The sequence below is a fragment of the Melospiza georgiana genome, chromosome 5 (assembly GCF_028018845.1).
Source record: "Melospiza georgiana isolate bMelGeo1 chromosome 5, bMelGeo1.pri, whole genome shotgun sequence".
Taxonomy (NCBI): Eukaryota; Metazoa; Chordata; class Aves; order Passeriformes; family Passerellidae; genus Melospiza; species Melospiza georgiana.
The window spans coordinates 24,149,142-24,170,153 of NC_080434.1; the positions used below are offsets into that span (position 1 = coordinate 24,149,142).

Consider the following 21,012-nt stretch of genomic DNA (forward strand, 5'->3'; position numbering starts at 1 on the left):
CCAGCTGTTCTATCATAAATGTCTATTCAAGAAGAGTCAAACCTTCCCCTTTCAAATTTTAGTTTTTTATCACTTACATATGTGGCATATTAACATATATTTCTTACTGGAGATAAATACATAAAAAGATAAGACAGTTTTAGTGACCCATAACAGCACAGACATGAATTACTAGTAATGTGACTTATTATTCATGGTCCTAAATAAATTCTAAATTACTATATTCAAAGCTGTCTTCACTTATTTTGGTTTTTAACCACCATCATCTGAACAGGCTTTTACGGTTTGACATAATTCACAGATCAATAATGCTTTTATAATACCTATTCTTCCTTATGTAAGAATCCTTTTCATAGGGATTTTAAACTTTTTTCCTGTTTCAATGAGTGTTATTTAATTCAACAAGACCACATATTCAACAGGGTTTTATTTTGTGCAAACAGAATACTAGGCTCCAGCTTGAGATTTTCCTCATTTCTCTCTATACTTTCCTCCTTTCCTGTTCCCTGGACTCCAAGGGAAACTACTAAAACCAGAAAAACTGGTGCATGTTTATAGCAGTAAGTAATCTCACTGGAACAAACAAACAGGTTTTAAACTGATGGGTTAAGAAGAGTAAGAGTGATTTTATTTCAGATGACATTTCATTTGTCACAATTAGTAAGCATTTATGGGTTTTCCCCTGTTCTTTTCAGCAGGATTTGGTTTGCTGTGCTGGGGACCCTGTGGAACAGGCAGTGAACTTCACCCCAGGTGCTGGTTCTGCTCAGCTGGGTTCACACAGAGGGAGCCAAGGGACTCTGCCTTGGCATGGCAAACAGCTCTCGTGGGCAAAGCTGGATGCAGCTACACCAGGAGGGGAGCCAGCTCAAAGAAAGCCTCAAACACACACCAGAGCTCAGAGGTGACACTCAGACACACCAGGCAGAACTGTCACTGCAGGATGAAACTCTCGGGAACAAGACCTGGGGTTACCTTAGCTTAGTGCCAGAGGTGTTACATAATCTTGCTTTAAAAACTCTTAGAATGCTGCTTTTTAAATGCCACAAAGGGAGATGGGGCACCTGGAACAGCTTTTCCAGTGTTTCGCAGAATTTTCTCTCCAAGTTTCTAACACTGAATTGATTCATCCCATTCAAGTGTCAATGTGTGTGTGCTACAGTATTTCCTTAGCAGAAATTAAACTGCACATAGACTTTTCTTCACTGTCTATTTCTAGAGAAAAAACCCCTAAGTCTAACATTCAATAATAGTCACAGGGACATTGGGAAGTTTTTTTTTTCCTTTTCTTTCTTTTCCTTTTAAAAAAATAAAATCATAGACTTACATAAGAAATTACCCTGGAAAAGACATAATGCATCAAGAATAGTGGCAACAGCATTTATAAACCAAAACTCTAGCAGAGAAAATAGTATTGCATTACCATGCAGTACCAGCATTTATATATTGGTATACAAAAAAAGCTCATTAATAGGAAATAATGAAATATGTTATTTGGAAATACAGCTGATGACATCTGCATTGCGGAATGTGCAGTACAAGAATTCATACTACCAAAAGAGAAAGCAGCAACTTAAAAGGTTGATAAATTATTTTTTGATCTATGGATAAATCCACTGAGTCAAACTTTTGGAAGGGTGAAAGAGAGGAGTATCTATTCTATATAAAATTCTTCAGCTTTTCATCTGAAACACCACATTATCCTCCCCCCCCAAAACAAACCTCAAAAACCAAACCTGTATTCTGCAAAGGCTGATTGCAACAACTTGCACAAATGTCAGTGCTTTTTCTGCTCCCTGCTGCTCTGACTCTCAACCATGTGAAAAAGTTCCAATGGCAGAGAACTGTAAAATCTCAAACACTTGTTGTGAGTGCAAAGATAAAAAACTTGCAGGGTTTTCTGAAGGGTGACAGCAAGGTACAAATTCAGAACCTGCTGGAAGAGCTGCTCAAGTGATAACACATCATAACAACACAGTAAAAATGCTACAGGTAAGAAAACCTGAAAGAGCTCTTTTCTACATAACACAAAGCTGCTGAGCAAGAAGCATTTTGTGCACTAAAAACAATAACCTGTAAGGTCAGTGTGGTGGAGAGTCTTCATATTCAGTAAAATTAAAAATACTCAGTTCATATATTTTATTTTTAGTTTTGACCTCCTAAATTTGAAACAATGTCTTGAATACAAGTACACATGTTTTTTATTGGAGAGATTACAAAAATTCTGCATTTTCTGTGCAATGTAATGTTTATTTTGGGAGATTAAATCATGAGGTTATTTGGGACTAGACTGAACAATATGGGGCTGAACTTGGTAAGATGAATACACTTTCAAATTCTAACTTTTATGGTGAAAATGAGATAAATCCAGCAGACTGGGGTCTTGCCTACAGCAAATAATCATTTATCATGAAGGATTTCAATGAAAAATTTGCATTAGTGTACATGGGGTACTTCATGCTTTCCAAATGCACTCTGTTTAGTGGTAAGTTTACATCAAAATGATCACTTCTGAACTTTCCGCATAATTTCTATCTGCATTCACTTCTTCTGACTAGATACAGGAACAAATCCAATGTAAATAATATACATTCCACTTCATGATGTATAGTGTAAATTAATAATAAAATTGAAAGACAGCTGAAGAAAGAGAAATTGACTTTTGAGAGACCATTTGACCTATGTGCTCAGGAAGGTCCATTGGTCATTCAGTCATACTCAATACTTCTAATCTTTTTTCATTAAAGCTCTCAGTGAACCTCCACACATTGAGCGTCTCCTCCCATATCCTGGTGGAATTAACCAGGGTAGTGACCATGTATTCTTGTTGCTGGGAGTATTCAGCATTTGAACTATCATTTTTTTACTGAAAGCTCGTCTGGATAAAGACTTTATCTCTTACTTCCAAGAATCTCCACAATGTTTTCACTTTAAATATTTCATCTTAAGGAAAAAAGGCTGCCACTACTGCTCCCCACCACCAACAGCTCTTTTGCCTTTGGTAACCTACAGGCAATAGTAACAACCAAATTTTCTTGTCTTTGGGAGTAATGTAAGAGGAAGCCATTACCCTTCTGTACTCTTCTTCCCCAAAACTGTTTGCTTAGGCATATAACACCAGGACTAGCTACTTCTCTCTTTAAATACAAAACCTGAACAACTGATTTCTTTCATGACTGGGATCAATTACAAAGGCTGCAGAAAGCAAAATAGATAGCATATGCTTAGGCATCGGATATAAAACAGATCAAAGCAATTTAACCATTTCACATTTCAAAACAAAGAGCATTCAACTGTTTGATGCTACCTTCAAGAGTAATCTCTGGACCAGAGGTACTTTCTGATGAAATCTTTCTTTTCATTTCCCAATCCTTTTAAAAGTCTACAGGAAATAGTCTCATAAAGCTATAGTGACTTCATGATGCTCCATAGAAGTTACACAGAGGAGAATCTGGACCACAATTTTTTGCCAACATTGCTTACACTTTGAAGACAAAAGCATATGAAAATTTCTAATAACTCAAAAATTTTATCAGGCTTCCAAAAACATATCAGGTTAGGATACTACCTGGCTTCTGACAATGTAAGCATTATGAGGAAGAAGTTTATTCATGCATCCTACCTGTCACATCTGAGGGTCTTCAATCAAGGCCCTTAGCAGTCAATAATGAGCACTATGGATATAGACACATTTGTATTTTGCAGAAAAAGTGATGCTCAGTCTTGTCATACACCTGTTGATGACCATATACTGAAATGCTAGGTCTCACATCCACAGCTCTTCCTTCCTTCACTTTAATGGAATAAGGAAGCAGCCTCCAAGAAGAAAAAGACAGTGATATTCAAGGCAAATTCTGAAGACAAAGGATTCCCCACAAGCAGGTAGAATTTTGTCTTAAATTAGGAATTAATACTGTAATGGAGACCTTAAACAGGAACCCCTTGCAGCAAAGGTTTCTGCACTAGGATTTCCTTTCAGGTACGTGGGACAAATGCAGGACATGTGACCCCACAAAAATACATACTAACCAGCAGAAAGAAGTGAAAAAAAATTAGAAAACCACATTTGTTTGACAATTGAAACAGGACTCTCTAGCAATATTTCTTAATTTCATATCTATGGAAGACCCCTTGAATTTCTACCTCACACTTCATTCCCAGCCACCTGTACAGCTACAATTAGATATGCTACCTTAAAAATCAAATGAGAAATGTGATGATAGAAGCCATTAATAATCTCCACTAATACTCTCCATACAGACCACCATGCTACATATGAATTAGTTTCACTCCCTGAATCTATCACTCTAAAAGCTGCTGTAGCTCTCTTGATTTGTGTTAAATTGTTTTTCCTTTAATATCCTACCTAATACTATTGACAAACAAGTCAGTCACTGACATGGTGATTTGTACTGCATTATATAAATGAAGGCTTCCTCCTTATTTTTCTCTTTTCTGTTTTGGTTTTCTTTTAATGTTCTAAGATGGATGTTCACACAGAAGAATGTGTGTGCACTGCTGCAATATACAGGGAGGCAGACAACCATACCAGCAGCTGACAAAGACACAAAAGAGAAGATTCATAACACAAAAAGGCTCTACAGATGGGGATGTCACCTATGATCTGATACATTTCATGGGATGAACACTGACAATGATATAGTCAAGCTGTTAAAGTTACATCATTTCTTTAAATGTTGAGAACATTTTTGTACTCCTGAGGGTAAGATCATTAACAATTGTCACGTAACTTTTTTGTTCCAGTAACAACCAGCACTTTCTCTCCTCCCACTATTCTATGTTCTGTTGTTTATTTATCATTATTATTCAACAAACCCCAAAAAGAGTGCCAACTGAAAAAGGAATATAATCTTTGATGTTAAATACTGCAAATAGGGAATTATCCCAGTAGGGTGGCATTGAAACAGCACATTTCAGATGCAAGCATGAGAACAAGCCGACAAACCGCAGGAGTCCTACACATGGGAACACAAATACACTCCACAAAATGTTATTTTTATATGGCATGCATGTGTGCATGTATATATGTATCTAGACATGAAAGGGAACTTATTGTGTATGCATTCACAGTAATTATCTCAGATCTGGAAATAAGCATTCTGTGATGTTACAGCACTTGCTGAGCAAAGTGCTAGACTTCTTCCTGTTTATTTTCATAAAGAAAATTTTGACTTAAAAAATCCTAGAGTTCTACCAGGCAGACTGCACAAGAGACCCTCATACCCACAGGTACATCTCAGCTTCCTGTGCTAGAAACCTTTGGTAAAAATCCTTTCTGTAGGCATTTCCATAAGAACGCTCAGCAGCAAGAGCCTTCTGGCAACTGAGATCTGTGACCTCTGGCCACCAAGCAGCTTCAGTGACACTGCCATGACCAGGGCTCTGCCCCACAGCAAGCTCCAGCAGCTACTCACAGGCAGTTTGATGCTAAACCTGTCTGCGGATTTTTTTTTCTCTTTCCCTGGAAACTTAAACAAGGTTTTTTCGCTTTTACCTCCTCCAAAAGTGGATGATGCACATTTGGATAACCACCTTGTAAAAACTTAAAACAGTAGATTATATACATCACAAAACCCAAACTGGAGACAAGATAGTTTAGTTTTGAATTCATTTTCAGAAGGGTGGCATAAATGGGAAGACTCAAGTGAGGAAGTGATTTCATATATTGTGTGTGATGAGTGCAAATTAAAAGCAACGGGAACATAATTAGGGAGATGCAGAAAGTAAGGGATTGGTCAGGAGAGTGAAAAACTTGTGGGTGTTTTAGATTGGCATTTGTATAGTGGATATACCATGTAGGAAAGTGTGTGAATACTGCTAAGGCAGCTCTCATGGAGGGTAAGACAAGGAAAACTCACGAAGAAACACTTGGGGACATCATGATGGACTTAAGCCAGGCGAAGGTGATCTTGTATTGCCAATCAGGAAAAAGTGCATGAATGGGAAACAGGAATGAGAGAAACACAAGACAATCACAGCTTCAAGATACAGAGCTGAGCTTTTACAATCATAAAAGTTCATTTTGGGGGAAACTTGAAAATCAGATCATTCCCCAGGTATTACCTAGCTAGAATCAAGTACTAGGAATAATGCATTGGTGCAGATAAGCTGTTCAGGGACTGGATGTGATTTTAGATTAAAATCTTTTGTACTATAAGAAAAGGATTGCATCTGCATTGTGTGCCAGAAGCTGCAACTATGCAGACAGCACAGTTCAAGCCATTATCCTTCAAGCTCTTCACACATAGTCTGGAATAGAGAGCTGCTCTGTGAAGATCAGTGTGACAGCAACTTATCAGCAGATACACTGCGTGGTACAGATACTGTGTTCTTCACACAGCAAAAGCTGCATTTTGTTCTTAACATACCCTGGCAAATGTCCACTGTTGTTGAGAAGTGCTGCTTAGAAATCCACAGAGAGATTTTTTCTTGGAATGTCCAATAAAATGTCTATATTTGGGGCAGACATCAACACATGCTGAACCTCCTGTACAGCTTATCCACATGTTTACCAGATGTTGCTTATTTTAAAGGGACCCTGTGACTCAGAGGAGACCCCAGCAGAATGCTAGGTAAACTACTTATTAAACAGATTCTAAAATGAAGGAACTGAATGCAGGAAAAAAGCCCTCTACAAAGCTTTTTCAGAGGGGTGACTTTAAATTTGCAGTGCAACTGGGATTAAAGATAAGACTGAGTTAATGAGAGGTTTTTAGTGAAAACTGCATCCTGTGTTAGAGGTTTTACATTTAAATCCTCATTCCAACTCAAAAACTGAGCTCTAAACTTCCAAGCGAAACCTAATTTTGCTCTGCAAACAGGTTGTGTTAAAAGACAGCAGCTGGATTCATGAGTTCAAAGGCAGTATTTTGTTGCAGGAGCATGACTACTGGGAAATAGCTTTTCAGAAGAAAGGCAGTGGACTGTAATGAAGGCCTAACATGCTGCCTTGGCAGCTTGATTAGCCACGAGATCAAGAGCAATAATCAATTGCTGCCTTGCGCTGGTTCCTATTAGTATCCTGTCCAGGTTCCAGCCTCACTCAAAACTAACAGGATGAAAATTTGCCTGTTACTTTGTCTTTGTAAATATAATTGCACACAACACTGTTTTCCTTTACCTTGTTTCATTATAATAGAGGATTAAAGTTATGTGCTATTTTCAATTCCATGTAGCTTTATGTATGGGCAGAAATGTATCAAGCTGGGAATTAAGCAAATACCTGAAGAGCTGACTGAGTAATCTTGGGAGAAAAAAGAGCCAAGACAGAGAAAGAGGGGCTCCCCTGTTAGCAGTGCTCTCAGAGAACTGGCATCCTCCAACTGATTCTCCTAACTGGTTCTTCCAACCAGCTCAGTCTTGCTTCCAAACAACAGAGGCAAAAATACCAGAAAAACAAGACCAGGAGTACTGTAGCTTGAGATTGGCAATTGGAAGTAAACATCCCCTGAGCTGGTGGTCAAACAAAGTGCGTCATTTTCAAATCTGATTTATTCTTCAAATTAGGAGGAAGACATTTGTAGAGCACTAGAAACAACCAAAAGTGGCTTGGGGAAAATGAAGACTGACTATTGCCCAGAAAGAGGGGAGCCTTTGGTGCAGAGGAAAAATTTCAAGTCAAGCCACTGTCTGCTTGCCACCTTTGCTGACATACCTTTCCTGTTAGAAACTTAGCAAAACTGGAATTGATACAGAAAAAGGAAAACACACATTTATGATTTCAAAACACCAGGTCACTGCAGCTTCTGAGTGTCACATAGAAAATGCTGCGCCAGGGATGCATTGTTGGACAAAGATGACTGCAAACAGGTGAGGGAGAGAAAAAAACAGACAACTTAGTTGGACATGTGATAGGTGTGATAGCATCTGCTAACCTCAGAATGCTAGGGAATCAACAGACTATTGCTGAAGAAAAATAACATGGCATAATAAACCATCTGCTTAATGGGAAGACTAAATGGAGTCTTTCACCATTTGGAACAAAAACATTATGAGCAAGGTGAAAGAGCTGGCAAGCTCCTGGCAGCAAATCTAAATCTGCAAGGTGTGCAAATAAGCTAAATTTATAACAAGATAAAACAAAGCCAATGAATTCCACAGATTTTATGGAGATATCTATATACATAACTGTAACATTCATATTTACAATTATCTCAGGCATCTGCTAAATAATTATCTTCTCAAAGGTAATGAAGACTGAAAACATGGAAAAGGGATCCATTTTCTTTTAAGAAATAAACAGGTCATTAAGTAACTAAATATAGACACCAGTTTGTCTGAGTGGTTTTAGAAATGATTCTATGATCATCCAATTCTGGAAATAAAAGCAGCATTTGGAAATCAGAGGGAAAAAACACATCTGCACCCTACTTAACAGAGAAGGCCACAACTCTTATAAAAAGAATTCACCTCCTTAGCTGTGATAACAAAAGGGGGCAACAGCAAAAGGCCAAAATACTGAGGGTGTAGGACAACGTATGCATTATGTTGGGCATAGCAAGGCCAGGGTTTCACAGGCACACCACACACCCATGTGAAGTATGTGCAGTTCTGTGGTTCAACCTACTGTGGCATTACAGCTTTTTACAAAGAGAAGGGGGACTGGCAGAGCAGGATGGAGTTAAAAGTGTGATATAATTTTATTCCAGTTTTCAATACCTGAGATTTAATGGTAAGACAATCAGCTTCAGAGAATATTTCTGAATCTCTGAAAAAAAAAAGCTTTGTGTTTCCCTTTAATTTATGATTTATTACTGTCTTTTACAACACATTCATTAGATCTGTCCTAAGCCATTTATTTCTTGTGTGCAGAGGGCAGTAAAAGACAGAAAAAAAATTGCAAACTTAGGAGGTTTTTTTGTTGTTTAAATAATAAAAAAGTTTCCTTCTACTTATTTTTTTAAAACAAAATAACAAGTAGAATAATCTTATTCGCATACCATGGTGGCTTTTCTCCTTGACCTTACTGTATTCATTGAATTTGATCTAACTTCATGAACTGAACATTTGCTGACCTTGTTCACTGACATTTTGTTAAGTTCTACTTCTTAGAGGGTTTTTACATTAAGCTGATCATATGCTGAGAAAGTGGCATGCTTCTTGTAGCCTCTTTTGGTTCCATTCTTCTGAAAACACATTTGTTTAAACCAGTTCCTTCCTGATACATGACAAATTATTAAAGACACATACAAATATTTGTCCACAAGTACTTAATGGGGAATTAAGTACAATTGCACAATTACTGCAAATGAGGAACTTTTCAAGTAAAGGCAAAGCAAAAGGAAGGTTGAATATTGTTGCCACCCCATCTCTAGCCCCTAAAAGTATACAAAAATATGGCAGTTATCAACTGCTTATTGCTTTTTACTGATCAACATGGGTCGTTTATTTCAGGTGTCCCATGACATAAAAACTATGATAATTTACTGTTTGTTTGATGGATATAATGTGATGCAATTTAGTAATGACTTGTTCTCATCTAGAAAAGCACTTAAACAACAGTCTGAAACTGAAGCCTCTAGGAAATATCATTGACTTCAGCCAGACTTCTTATGTGCTCAGTATTACAGTGGTATAAAGAACAGATGAACTGCAAACTTTTGGGGATTTTTTTCTTTGCAGAAAACACAATAAAAATGTATTTTCTTCCTAAAACTTATATCAAAATTGGAAACTCCTGTTATTGCTTCTAATTGACAGAGAAAAAAAAAGTCAGAAATGGATAGAGAAAACCTACAGCTTGCCTAGGAGTTATCCCTGTGCTAAACCACTGTTATTGCCCTTCAACAGAGTTCAGCTCTTCCTAAATTAAACTTCTGTCAGCGAGAGCTCATAAAGAAGGCAAAATCTTTTGATTCCTCTGTAATACAGGAAATGAAACCTGAAATATCCTGTCCTTCGTATTGCTAATTCTTTAAGTTGTTTGTATAAATTAACTGAATTGCACACCAGAAAAATCAGCTGAAAAACAGGCACGGATCAAAAGGACTAAAACTCTTTGTTAACATTTACTTGTGTAATAAACCACTTACTTACCATGGCAGAACAGTGCACCTATGGCTTTTACCATTCCCTGTGTATTTATTGGTCTGCATGTACATTTCGTAGGAGCACTTTCTGGTCCTATTCACCAGAGAAGAATATCCTGAAGCAATTTTGGTATCTAATGATTGCAGTAGCTGTACCATTATTATGCCCTTGGTACCACAGCCTCCCTCTGGCATTTTTAAAAGCTGCTGTTGCTAGCAAGCAAAACTCTCTAATGCATTACTGGAAGGGAGCTATGAGAAGTCAAGGTAGGGTTGTTTTTTAATATTGCTACAAAGTGAAAGAAATCTCAAAGGAAAACAGCAAACTATGAGAATACAAGCCCCATTAATAGCCAAATAATTTTCAGTGCAAAGATGGTGGAAGTCTGCAAAAACAATAGGGTCTCTTGCTCAAAGAGTTATTTCTAATGGATTTTTATTAAAAACTGTCTGATGTGCATTCTTTTGAATACAGCTGTGACTTGTTTCAACTTCGGTGGCATAGCATCCATTTATGGCACAACATTTTAGAGCAGAATAGCTCTAAATGACATAGCAAATTCCATTATTCTAGTGCTCTTGCAGAGACACACAGGAATTTTGGAGCAAAGCTCCTTCCCTGGTGATGTTTTACCCTTTCAAAGTCTAGGAGCCCCAGCTCAAGCACATAGCTAAGCAACCTGTTTAAAACGGACAGGGGAACTGAAAACTCTTCTCTGCAATTGAAAGCCTTATAATCACACATGAAATCTAACCATATCTAACATTTTGTTCAGTATCCCCACTACCACCTGGACTACAGCTCAGACATTTATGTATTATGAAGCTCTTGCCAGTTCTCCCTTGTCTCTATGCTAAAAAGAACCATTATTTAAAGAGGAGCCACATAAATAAATAAGAATGAATAAATATTACAACAGTAGAAGAATATAAAAATTAAGTTCTCAGTGAATGATATTTGGGAAAAGACAGAATGTGTATTTGCAGTGAAATAAAATTATATATTGTATTAATTGCTATAAATATTGGAGTTGAATGGTTTCACTGATGGCAACCATTGTCGCAAATAAAACTGCTTCCAAAACACCAAATAAAAGGCAAAGATACTGCTTGTCACTGCACTGCTTAAGAGTCACTGCAGAGTAACAGAGCACAGTACACCATCCTCCTTAGTGCCTCCTTAGTGTATTTTATCCTTCCTAATGCATTAAAAATGGATTGGTTAGAGTTGCCCATGGCTTCATGAAAATATAGTTTCACTTTTCCCTATCATTTTGTAACAAAGAAGCAAACAAAAAAGAGACACATTTATTAGTTACTATGCAGAAATATTTAAACCATAAACCTGTCATGATTCAGGTATGTAAATTGACTCCTTCTAATATTCTCCCATTTCCTCCACAATCCATAGCTTTTTTAAGCCTGTCAAATCATCCTTTTGTCCTCTGAAGTATTCTGGAACAACGTCTTCTGATGACAGTGACACTTTTATGATGACAGTAGAGCTGATAAACTGATTCCTATCATTTCCTATTCTCCTCCCCCATTTCTATAAAACTGGAGTATAAAAAAAGTAATCCTCTACCTGCACTGCATTAAGTGGTTCTTTTAGCCTTCCCTGTGAAGCTGAGCCACCTGCAGACTGAAGAAAAATGATACTAATGTGAACTGTTGTTTCTTGTCCTTAGGAAAGTACACTCATGTCTACATTACATCAAGGAAAACATTGTGCTGTTAATATTATATTTATGAGCAAGAGATTTGTAGCTGATTCTGCTATTTAACATGTACATGTTGGTTATCTTGGTTGTCAAGGAAGAGACCCTCTTAATGCTGCAACTTCATTTGAATGGAATGGAACAGGGCTCTGGGGAGGAGAGTTCCCTTCTCTTCAAACCAGACCAGAGTCCTCAGCCACTGCTCACAGGGCTCCCTGCCCTTTCACCAGCTCACCTGCCTCCCTCTGGACACATTCAAGTGCCCTTCACACACTTCATAAGTTGTGGGGCCCAGAGCTGCACACAGTGCTCGAGGTGAGGCCACACCAACACTGAATGCAACAGGATAGAATCTCCTCCCCAGACCAGCTGGTGTTTGATGCACCTGAGGATGCAGCTGAGCCATACTCACTCTGCCATCAACCTGAACAGCCCCATCCCTTTCTCCAGTCACTCCTCTCCATTTTTATGCCAGCATATACCTTCCACTAACTAGTCTTTCCTTCAAAATCCTTCTGTGTACCTTCTGTGAAAACTGAAAGTTCTTGCATCTTTTTGCAACTGCTTATCTCTGTATCTCTGACAAGTATCCTTAAATCAGATCAAGAAATATGCAAGCCAACTACAATTGATTTCTGCCTCAAGACTGTTTAACTTCATATTTGCAAATGTTCCCTTTTTTTCTACTCAGCTTAAGTTTCGTTTTGTTCATAGTCAATTAGGTACAGTAGTTTGCCACCTAAGTTTTAAAGTCACGTTAAAATCTGGCAGAAAGAATTAGAGAGCATATCTTACCATGCTTTAAATAATTGGGTAAACATTGTTACTCATCATTAGGTAAACTCAGACAGAAGGAGAATCCAACTCAAGAGTAGCCTGCAAGCCTCTAGATCATCTAGAAACAAAACAAAATTAATCCTAACTCCCCGTTGTTTCCAGTCTACTACATAATGCACTTGCTACCTGTACTTCCAAAGCATTTGATTAATGAGTGCATATGCAGGAGGAGACTAAATCAAATCTTCCCCTTGCTCCATCTGGGGGAAGGCACCCAAGCTTTGGGTAAGTGAACCTTCCTGCTGCTGGGCACTGCCCTCTGTCTCATCAGAAGACAGTGTTTCTCAGGAGCAGCTCTAGCAGCCTGACTCCACATACCCGTGCTTGCTAATGGAAACACATCCATTTCCATCAGCTTCTAGTCCAGTCCTGGAGTTTAAATAGAAAAAAGCCTTCTGTGTCTGCTCATGACAAGAATTCTAATTAGGATGAGATCTCTGTTTATGCAATGGTATGTCAGTTATGACTACATGGAAATTAAAACTCCATGTCCTGCCTTCTGTGGAGGCAGAGCGAGACCTCCATTAGAAAAGAATACAGTATTTTTCTCTTTGACACAATCAACTCTTGTTTCTGTACCACTATTAACTTCAGCAGAATAAGAAAGCTAAATATAAGTCAGGATATTAAATCTGCTTCATATTTAATAAGACATTGTAGCTATCCACCTTAGCAGCTTCTCCATTTCCAAAATGCTGTAAAATTTTATAATGTAATTTTGATCAATTCTGCACTTAAGAAATGACAGCAGATGTTCTACTTCTTTCTTGGTTAGAACAAAACCAGTAAAGTAACATGTGCTTCCCCTGTCAAAAGTAAACCATTAGGATGTGTCCATCTGAGTGAGCACTGAATAGTCAGAACTGCAAACAGCTTTCAACATACACTCCAGGCTTTCCAAAAAATGGAGGCAGCACTACATTCCTGTGTCCTGGCATCTCACTTCAGCCTTTTGGAAATTGTCTCACTTTAGATTTCCAACATACAAGTTTCCTTTTTTCTAATAAAGGAATCAATGCTGATAACCTTTTCCCTAAGACTCTTTTCTCTTGAGAGATAATAGAACATATTCTGTTTATCAAAACTTCAGTCTGTGTGTCAGTAAAACCCCCAGCTCCTTAAGCTCTACTCCCCATTCTATACAAAACATGAAAAGTGATGCAAACACACAAGCATGAGTGAAACCCTAAATGACTTTTTACCTCTGCTTTTACACATCCATGAAAATGCAAAAATCTTCCCCCTATTTTTGTGTTATGCTTCACTTCTCCTAAATTCCCTTCTTACCTCCTCCTGCATTCACACAATTTTCAACAGTTTTTAGTATTCCATGTTTCATAATCAATATACATAGAATTTTGCTTACTGAGAATTGTCCTGTTCTTTGAGTGAATTGAACTACTGTTCTAATGACTGGAAGATCCTCCATTAATTTTTGCAAACTTGATGCTTTCCACCAACTTAACATCCTTCAACCAAGCAAAATGACTTTGAATGAGAATTGTTCTTTTTCCTTTCTTCTCTCTGTCTAATAGATTGAGACATATAAATGACAAGTGGTGTGATGCCTAAAACTGTGGAAAATAAAATTCACAGATGCACTGCCAGACATATTACTTTATGGCAAAAAAACCAAAACAAACCCACAAAACAAAAAAGATAAAAAAAAAGGACAAAAAACCAACAATCTTACAACTACTTTGTGAAAAGTGACTAGAATCAAAACAGAACTGTTCTGGAAGTATTTGCAGCCTTTTAAAATTTAATACTTTATAGCATTCATTGACAACTTCAGACACTAGATTAATACCTCAAACTTTACCTCTAGACCATCCAATCCATTTAACAGCACTTCAATAAAATAAACATACAATCTGCCACAGCACAGAGACTAAGGAGGTATAAGAATATATAACAACATTATTTTACCACAACCCATACCCAACTAGTCAAAAATGTCTGAAGAAGGGAAAGCATCCTGAAAAGGGTACATTTGTCATTCCTGTTTAGAGAGCAGAGAAAGAAGCTGAACATAAAAGCGAATCAGATTCCTCATCAAGCTGCTGTTTGCTGTGTGACCTTGCCCACTGAATGCTCCACAAGGTGCACAGTGACTCAACAGACAGATTTTGTGAAGCTGAAGTTGAGATGGGAACGGTTGGGCGAACAAAAGGGCCTTGAATCTCCTTTTCACACAGGTGCCTTTTTACCAATGATCACAGCAAATGAGTCACTGTTCTGGTAGTCTGAGATGACTGAGTTCACTGCCAAGGGACTAAGGTGCCTTCTCCATGCCCATCTAAAGCCACTATTACTCAGCACCACCCATTCTGAAGTGCTTCTGCTAACTCTTGCAGAAAAGGCTTTATTTGGTAGCTCAAATGATAAATAATTATGCTTCCACAGAAAAGGTGAATGCATTAATCTAATTGAAAAAAAAAAAGCCAAGAAGAAGCAAACAAAAAAAAGAAAGGAAAAATTACAAAGTATTGCAAGTAAAAGATTAATTAGTATATTAGTACACAGCCCTCTGTATTATTATATAACAAAAGGCTGTGTACTGGGCATATTTTGTGGATATTCAATTAGCACCTTTCTTAAGCACACAAGACTCTGGGGAGCAGGTGCTTCAGAAGGCCTAGGATAGGTTCTCCTACTACATGTAAATTTGCAGGTCAGAAAGACCAGCATTTAACATTAAAAGTAAATATTTTAACTAAGTAAATATTTCCCTAAAACCAGCACTTTTACTTTTGAACTGCAAATTTTACTCCTATCTTGAAGTATAATGCCTTGAGCTTCCACAAAGACTGGTAAACAAACTGACAAAGGACATCTCCTTAGTGGGAGCCCTGAGACATCTCTGATAAGCTCTGCTGAAACCCTGATAGGGAGCAGTTGCAGGACAAAGAAACCTTGATAGGTGTAAGGCAGAGATCTTGATGGGCCCAGGACAAAGAAAGAACATCTGATGGGTGTAGGACAAAAACCTTGAAGGGTACAGGACAAAGAAACCATGATAAGGAACTGACCTTTCAGGAAAACACAAAGCAGCAACAGGAATCCTGGGAACTGATGTCTGACACACAGTTACACCAAAAGTGATAAAAAGCGAACTGCTAGTACCTGAAATGCACTTCTCTGCACAAGATCTTCTGGGCAGTCTGGGACCCCTAACTAGGGACTCCTGACTGACTCTGGGTCAGCTTTGGAGTGAGATCTTTGTGCCACTGATTTGCCCCACTGCTGGGAGTGGTCTGCTGAACATCACAGTGGTAGCACCTCACATAACACTTTGATAGGTGCACACAGGTAAAGGTTTGTGATAATATACTCATTTTGCTAGTTGGAATTCTGTAGTGAGTTTTACTACGTGTATTTGCCTCTCTAGTGGTAATTTTGCAGTGGCCTGGAGAGTGTTTGGGAATATTAGTGTGCTTATATCTTTACTAGTGGTAGTTTTGTAATAATTTGTAATAATTACTACAGGCCTGGATCCCCATGTCTTTGTGCATTGCAGAATCCTGGGACCCCTCTCCTCATATGCTTTACACACCTCTGGGTTAGGTAATGCTCAAAAGCTGTGTCACTACAGACATGGAAAACTTTCATCAAAAATTTGGCATCCATTTATCTCTTCATAGGGGCAGCATTTGATGGTTATATAAACTTTTTAATGTTCTCTTCTGAACACATTGTCAGCAGATCTGGATCAAGCATTAAACTTCCAAGGAACTGGGGGGATGGGGAGAGGATTTTTTGATCACTGTCAATCCTTCAGCACATATTTCACTGCATCTTTGAAAACCTGAGGCAAAACAGCCCAACAATAAGTTCAATTTAACAATTTGCCTCAAGACTGTGAAAAACCCTGAGGTTAAAAACACAGAAGTTGTTAAAGACAAAAGTTGTCAAAATATTATGAAAATTAGCTAAATGAAAAAATATAGCTTCTTAAAAAGCAGAATTCCTAAATATATATAGACTTTACTATAAATCCTGAAGAAATATTTGTGTGAAGATGTTTATAAAATATGCTAGTATTTTATTACTCCGTATTAAACCATGGCACAATAATTACCATTACTGCTGACTGTTTTGAACTGCTTTTATGCTAAGCAGACTGTATTTAAAATAATCCTATCTCTAAGAATTTCCTTCCTCAAAAGTGAAAATAAATGTTGCTTCTGTTTGCATTACTTATTCTCTCAAATCTTTCCATTATCTTACAGCCTTGTCTTCAGCAAAGAGCTGAGCAGCTTTCCAGGAGTTTCTGTGTTCCCTCTATCTCCAACACAATGATGGATCCCTACTTCAGGCTAGCTCCCTCTCTTTCAAAATACTCTTTATCCATATTACCTTTTAGGCCTGGAGCTCCCTGGTGTATTTTAACACTCCCTAAACTGTCTCCTGTTTGAGGCTTCCCTCATGGTGTCTGTTTCCTAAGAGGTGGCAGCAGATGCATGGGAGCTTCCCCCTTGCCTGAGCACCCTGAGCTGCTGCTCTTGGCAGGTTGGTGCTGCTGCTGTTTGTCTGTCTGCCAAACACCCTTTTGGCAAGGCTCCTGCCACGAACACCTGCTGAGTGTTCTGGTGCTGTGTTTGACACTGCAGCACCTCACTGCCAAACTCAGTCTGGAATAAGGATTTGCAGGACACAGCCCAGAGACTGAGGGTTGGATTTAGGGCAGTGATTCACAGGTGTTCCAATTTTTCTGTGTGTTTATTATTCTGACAATTTTGGTACAGGGCACGAAAGGAAGCCATTATGGAATTAGAGGTTGAGAGCATAGAAAATGTATATTCCATAAACCAATCTAAATGCTTCATGACCCTTAGTAAAAAAAAATTATTTTCTAACATGGAGATGCTCTCTTAGGCTTGATGCTGCTACCTGAGCAAGGCAGGGAACTTGCCAAAAGATCTCAGAAAATATCTATCACATCAACCTGCTCCACCAAGATGCTAGCCTAGACTTTTCTCACTGGTATCTTCACCTAATTTCAGGTGGATTCAGGACATTGCTTTCACCATTTTTGTCAGTGGCTAGCAGATTAGCTTTCACTCATTTTCCCTCCAACCTTAAAAGATTTTACTCGTTCTTACCAAGCCAGAGCCTGCCTTCTGTATTTCAGGGATACAAATCTGATACAAAACCCCATATCAATCATGCTGTATACATTTAAACTAAAAGAAACAAAGCACCTCTAGTACCAGTGAAAAAGAGATATACCAGGAAAGGAAACCTCCCCCAAAGAAAAAATAAAATACTTCTGCCTTTTTTTATGAAGAACAAAATGTAAATGAAAAATACCCTGCTATCTATCCCAGAATTTCTACTATTAAATCAAACTGCTTGAAATCTGGGAGCTTTCTTCTCCCTTGAAAATAATCCCTGGTAAGTGACCTCACATCCCATAAAGTGCATGCCAGTCCCTATGAGACATCCCCACCATTTAACTCTCCCTGTTCTTTTATTTCCCCAACACTGAGGAAAAAAAATTACCTGCTTGCCAGTGGGAAGTCAGTATATAGGCATGTTCTGGGGTGACATTATGATGCTTGTATCCCCAATGATCTGTTCTGTTTATGAACCTGGGTATGAAGTTCTACACCTTTAAGGCTGGTTCTGAGAGCGAAGGGGGTGGCAGGAGAAGCGCAGTTATCAGAAGCTGCACTGGCTGCCCCACATCCTGCTCCTGGACTGTGCTGGCTGCAGAACAGATGGGGGACAGAGCTCTCTTTTGCTTTTAGTTAGCTTTTAGCTAGCTGAGGCAGAGAAGTTCCTTAGACTGTGGTTTTTCTTTTTCTTGGACCTGTTTAAACCTGCTCTGGACTGAACACCAGAAGAGCACCGGAGCTCACACCTGTGGCACACCTGGCTGGGCGCGGGCTGCGGCATTTCCAGGGTTGCAGGGACTGATAAGAGACTCAGTGAGCTGAGTTACAGCCCATGGAGGAGACTTTGTGAGTTTGTCATCTTTTCAGAGCAGCAAGAGGTTTTATTGTTTAATTTTTTGGGTTTTTTTTTTTGTTTTTCTTTGGGTGTTTTTTTTTTTTTTTTTTTTTTTTTTTTTTTTTTTTTTGTGCTGGTGAATGCTTTGCCTGTTAAATAAACAGTTATTTTCCACTTTTGTCCAAGGACATCTTTTCCCAAACCAGTTGGTGAAGAGGTTGCTTCCATCTGCTTTCTAGAGGAACCCTTCAAAGGTTTTGTCCCAAATTTGCCCTAAATCAGGAGAGGGCAATTTCTTGGGGAAGTGCTTACAGGAATAATGAAAACTACAGTAGAATGACTACAGATTTTTGTTCTCTGGAAAGACAAGGGAAAATCCAGTTGGATGAACTGCCATAATGTTATGTTTCAGGTGCATTAGGAAAGTCTTCCTTTGCATGCAAATGATATTTTTTTTCACAAAGCTCATAAGAACACATACAGAAACACTTCTGTACCACAAAATGATCTGCAGAATGGAACACTGGTATCTGGGAGTGTGAGGAGGGGTAGAGAAGAAAAAAATTATACAGTGCTGATTCAGGCAAAAAAGAATTTGCATCTTGTCTAAAGACACCCTAAGTTGAGGAGAAGACCTCAATCAACTTTTACAAATCGGCCTCTACAGTTGTGCCCAGAAAGGTGAAAAGTTTCTGCAAGATAAGCAGTGCTGCAGAGCATAGAAAGGAAAGGTTTTCTACACTGATACTTACAAGGCTGAGAAAAGCACGTTTGCACCAACACCTGTGTGAAAGCATGGTCTTTTTTTAGCTATATACAGCTATTTCTGTAGTTGTTTCTGTATTCATGCCAGTTGAATGCAATTTCTCTCAATGCTGATAACATGCCAAAGACTTTTAAAGTTAATGAGTCTTGCTGCTAAAAAATGTAATTTCTCTAATTACTTGCAAGTATTAGTAGTAATTGCCTTTATGTTCATTTGAAGATGTATATCTGACATGGTTTCAAAGGTAAACTTGAATTAAAATCTTACAAAATTAGAGGTAATGTGAAAAAGAGGGTTTTTTCTAATCGAAGAGTCAGAAATATTTTAGTATGTTTTCAAAAAGGGTTTCCAAGGAAAAAGAATTGTCAACAACCCATTAATTAACTTATCTAATTAGCAATCATTTCTTTCTTTATTTTGAAAATAATTGAATGCTTAGTATATTTTGATGTGCAAAGATTGTTCCCAAACACAACAATCATAAATACTATTTTTGAATTATTTTTCTGCAGTCTTATTCTGCAGGTCACAAGTAAGCTTTGGCCAGAAATTATGGAAAAAAATTTAAGTTGTACACATGAAGAAATAGCAATGTTTAAAACAATTATATATAATACCTTTTTTAGTGTTAGGCTTTTCAAATGAGAAAAAAATTTCAAATTAGAAAAAAATCCTATTCATTATCTCCAATCCAATATTGCCACATGGACAATTAGAAAATGAAGCTGTTGATAAAAAAGAATTGACGCTGGAATATCATAATTCTGTTTCTTGCAAGAGACTTGCAAAAATAAAACAAATGCATATTAAATCCAGTTGGAATAGTAATACACTCACATGCAGAAAGCTAGTCTATTTTAAAAATGCTGATGTGAAGTGTGTGTAAAATTAACTCGGAGCTGCCAGGTTTTTCTAAAAATGCAGGCAGCTTTCTCTAAATGAATAATCTATAAAATGTTAAGTGATTTGTAGGATAAAGCAAAACAGAAAAATAACTTCAGATGGTTTACCTGATCTTATATGTTTTGTGGAACTAATGATACAGGTACCACCCATAAACAGAGGCACCAGAATATGATGCTTAACCATTTTTATTACACACACCTACACACAACTTGTGTTTATTTCTACCAATATTGATTGAAAAATTAAAAGAAAAAATCATTTTCTTAGTAAGAGCTTCCTTAAGATTTTATTTTACCAAGCCAGATGTGAGACATAAACAAATGTTCAATTTTGCCTTTGAGCTGCAAGTATATTCCCACCGAGTCAGGTTTTTGGTTATAAAATATGAGGCAGGTAAGTGTTAAGTACAAAGAATAGCTCAGATGAACAATTTCCTTCTGTGGAACGTTAAATTAATTGCAATTCAGCAAATTTATTATACCTATAACAAAGGCAGGGCTATTTAAGCTGACTGGGAAATCTTGTATATGGAACATAATTTCCTTCCGCTATTGCTTTAAAGCTATATAAAATATACATGCCAAATTCATTTATTCTAAATGATGACTTGCTGCAACCTGACAATTCTTCTGACCTGTCATTTAGGCAATATCCTTCTTTTCTCTCAGCAATCTCTCAAAGGCATGCTGTGCAATGGCCCACATGCAATAACACTTCATCTTAAACATATATTGAATTTCAATGTGTTTTACTTCTTTGCTACAAAGTAAGTTGAACATTT

The 21,012-nt window shown here is 37.8% G+C and overlaps 1 protein-coding gene across 2 annotated transcripts in view; it reads right to left on the reverse strand.

Moving 5' to 3' along the window:
- CCSER1 (coiled-coil serine rich protein 1) overlaps nt 1-21,012 on the reverse strand; it is a 616,342-nt gene that overhangs the window by 28,876 nt on the left and 566,454 nt on the right. The gene's annotated exons all lie outside the window — the stretch shown is intronic.